Source organism: Mus caroli, chromosome 3, assembly GCF_900094665.2.
Source record: "Mus caroli chromosome 3, CAROLI_EIJ_v1.1, whole genome shotgun sequence".
Classification (NCBI taxonomy): Eukaryota; Metazoa; Chordata; class Mammalia; order Rodentia; family Muridae; genus Mus; species Mus caroli.
Genome location: NC_034572.1, coordinates 105,383,565 through 105,387,589, shown reverse-complemented (window position 1 = coordinate 105,387,589; position 4,025 = coordinate 105,383,565). Strand labels below are relative to the sequence as shown.

The 4,025-nt window shown below is 39.0% G+C and overlaps 1 pseudogene; it reads left to right on the top strand.

Annotated features, from left to right (window-relative positions):
- Positions 1–1,258: 1,258 nt before the first annotated feature.
- LOC110291761 lies at positions 1,259–2,805 on the top strand (annotated as a pseudogene).
- Positions 2,806–4,025: the final 1,220 nt, after the last annotated feature.

The window sequence follows — 4,025 nt, the reverse complement described above, 5'->3', positions numbered from 1 at the left end:
ATGCAGTGTAGATACATATCTCACTGATTTGGTTGTAGCTGTGCCTCTAAATGCTTAGAGACACTGAAATTACTTTTACCCTCTCCAGCTGATATTGACATGTCAGCTCTCATTTCAGGAGTAAGTGAGACGCTGTGCGCTTCATCTCATTGTAATTGTTTAGTCCTCTCTTTATCTCTCCTCTTCGTTTCTTCCTTTGTAGGTCTTTTATTATAGGCTTCTAATAATGCGTCAGAAGCATTCCTTGTCTGCTTTTCCGTTCTCTTTAAACTATGTTATAAATTCTCCAAACTACCTGCTTGTTTGTTTTTTCCCCAAACTGCAAGATGGATTTGAACTCAACATCTTCATGAGTGAACTTAAGATACTGAAGCAAGCAACATACAAAAACAGTTCAGAAATCAGCTGATGTTTCTGTAATTTCTACACAAATCTTACCAGACCAAGGCTCAGGTTTCATCAGCAAATCTCAGACAGATTACATTTCTAGTAAACTGTTTTATGTGTCTTATTCTAATGTTCAAAAGCTTTCTTGTAATTGCAAACTCACTTCAAATATAGTCCTCATGAATTCTGCTAACATTTCAACAGTAATGTTTAATAATATCAATTATCTTTTAAACTAAAAATATGATTTCTGTCTTTTAAGTCATGTCCCTTAGCTACCACACTAAAGGATGATGTCATATGACATGTAGTCTTAATTCAACATTGATTGCAAAGCATGATTGGATGTTAAGCCCATGCAACCCAAAATTGTGTGTGTATGTGTGTGAGTGTGTGTGTGTGTGTGTGTGGGTGAGTGTGTATGTGTATAATTTTGATATATACTGAGATATTTAAATTTGAAACTTTAACGTATTTTTATTTCACTTCTATGATGTTAAAAATATTTCTAGCATGTATTTACTACAGACTCCAAGGGTCAAATTTCTGTTGCCTTGTATACTATTGACTAGATATAAAATTGTCAAATGGGATGACAAATAAAGAGGTTTTTAGGAAAAAAATTAAGTCTCAATGATTAGTTATATCCATCACAATTTGGAGAGATCAGAAAATTGAGGGCCACGGATCTAAAACAAAACACACAATCACATAATAAAGATTGGACATTCAAGGTCCTATGGAGACACAGTATGAGGGCTGAAGGGTAGTAGACATTTCCACAGGCACCGACGTGCTGCTTGAGTTCCCCACACTGCCTTTCACGGAAGTCTGAGTCAGCTGTACAGGTTTCCTCCTTGTTCCTGCAACCATGTCCACGAATGAGAATGCTAAATTACCAGCTGCCCGGCTTAAAAGATTCAAATACCAGGGGAAAGACAGCACAGAAATGTGTCGCCACCGAGTAGAAGTTAATGTAGAACTTAGGAAAGCTAAGATAGATGACCAGATGCTGAAAAGGAGAAATGTCAGCTCATTTCCTTATGATGCTACTTCTCCGCTACAGGAAAATGGAAACAACCAGGGTACTGTGAATTGGTCTGTTGAGGAAATTTTTATAAAGGCATAAACAGTAACAATTTGGAAAGCCAGCTCCAAGCTACTCAAGCTGCTCGGAAACTGCTTTCTAGAGAGAAAGGATCCCAAAGTTTGTGCACTTCTTGGGCAAAACTGATTGTTGTCCCATTCAGTTTGAGTCTGCGTGGGCACTCACCAATACTGCTTCTGGAACACCTGAACAGACCAAAGCTGTGGTGGATGGAGGTGCTATCCCAGCATTTATTTCTCTCTTGGCATCTCCCCATGCTCACATCAGCGAGCAAGCTGTATGGGCTCCTGGAAACATTGCAGGCCTTCCGAGACTTAGTTATCAAACATGGTGCAATTCACCCACTATTGGCTCTTCTTGCAGTTCCTGATCTGTCGTCCTTGGTATGTGGTTACTTACGTAATCTTACCTGGACGCTTTCAAACCTTTGTTGAAACAAGAACCCTGCACCCCCCTTAAAAGCTGTTGAGCTGATTCTTCCTACTTTTGTTCTACTCCTGTGCCACAATGAACCAGAAGTATTAGCAGATTCCTGCTGAGCCATTTCCTACCTGACTGATGGTCCAAATGAGCGCATTGAGATGGTTGTGAAGAAAGGAGCTGTTCCCCAATGAGTGAAGCTCCTAAGAGCTAATGAATTGCCCATTGTGACTCCCGCACTAAGAGCCATAGGGAATATTGTCACTGGAACAAATGAACAGACTCAGAAAGTGATATATGCAGGAGCACTTGCAGTCTTTCCCAGACTGCTAATAAACCCCAAAACTAATATTTAGAAGGAGGCCACAAGGATAATGTCGAACATTACAGCTGGACGCCAGGACCAGATACAGAAAGTTGTGAATCACGGCCTAGTCCCCTTTCTTGTTAGTGCGCTCTCTAAGGCAGACTTTAAGACACAGAAGTAGGCCGTGTGGGGTATAACCAACTATACCAGCGGTAGGACTGTTGAACAGATTGTGTATCTCATTCATTGTGGGATAACAGAACCTTTGATGAACCTCCTGAGTGCAGAAGATACCACGATTATTCAGGTTATTCTTGATGCCATTTCAAATATCTTTCAGGCTGCAGAGAAACTAGGTGAGACAGAAAAACTCAGTATAATGATTGAAGAGTATAGAGGCTTTGATAAAATTGAAGCACTACAGAGCCATGAAAATGAGTCTGTATACAAGGCCTCATTAAACTTAATTGAGAAGTACTTCTCAGTGGAGGAAGAGGAAGATCAAAATGTGGTACCAGAAACTCCCTCTGAAGGCTTCACCTTCCAAGTTCAGGATGGAGCTCCCAGGACCTTTAACTTCTAATTTCCAGCTAAGGCACAAAGTTGTTAGCTATGTGCTGTGCTATTCTGTGTTCTCATAAATTGGTCTTACTGTTTCTCTACTAAGAAATCTTTTTAAATGTGGTTTGTTATTGTAGCAATTTTACAAAAGAAACTATACTTGAACAGTTATGAACTGTACATATTACTTTTTGGAATGTCACACCCTGTCATGTCCTGTAAATAAAGATTAAATTCCATTCTTCTTAAAAAAGAAAAAGGGTCCTATGGATGATAAACCCCCAAAGTAGAGCGCTGTAGTTTAGCAGACTGTATGCCATAGAATTCCCATGACTCATTACTGTGTATATGGCACACAGATTCTTATTGCTTTTATCAGTAGCAAAAGACATGTTGAAAACTCTGTTCCCATACAGATCCTTGAGTTATGTGTTTTCCTCTCATATACATGCTGATGAATTAGGGGGAGGACCATTCATTTACTTTCTATTCTCAAAATCAAGTCTATGAAGACATTATAGAAAAAACAGTGTTCTTCTTTTTTAAAAAAAAAAATTTATTAGATATTTTCTTCATTTACATTTCAAATGCTATCCCAAAAGTCCCCTATACCCTCCCTCTGCCCTGCTCCCTACCCACTCACTCCTACTTCTTGGTCCTAGTGTTCCCCTCTACTGGGACATATAAAGTTTGCAAGACCAAGGAGCCTCTCTTCCCAATGATGGCCGACTAGGCCATCTTCTGCTACATATGCAGTTAGAGACACGAACTCTGGGGGTACTGATTAGTTCATATTGTTGTTCCACCTATAGGGTTGCAGACACCTTCAGCTCCTTGGGTAATTTCTCTAGTTCCTCCATTGGGGGCCATCAGGAGACAGTTATATCAGAACATCTAATAAATGTCTTAATTTGCATTTCCCTGATGATTAAAGATGTTGAACATTTCTTTTGGTGTTTCTTGGCTATTCAATATTCCTCAGGTGAAAATTCTTTGTTTAACTCCATACCCCATTTTTAATTGGATTATTTGTATCTCTGCAGCATAACTTCTTGAGCTCTTTGTATATATAGGATATTAGCCCTCTATCAGATGTAGGATTGGTATCAGATCTTTTCCCAATCTGTTGGTTGCTGTTTAGTTCTATTCACAGTTTCCTTGGCCTTACAGAAGCTTTGCAATTTTATGAAGTCTCATTTTTTAATTCTTGGTCTTAATGCATAAACAATTAGTTCATTAAAT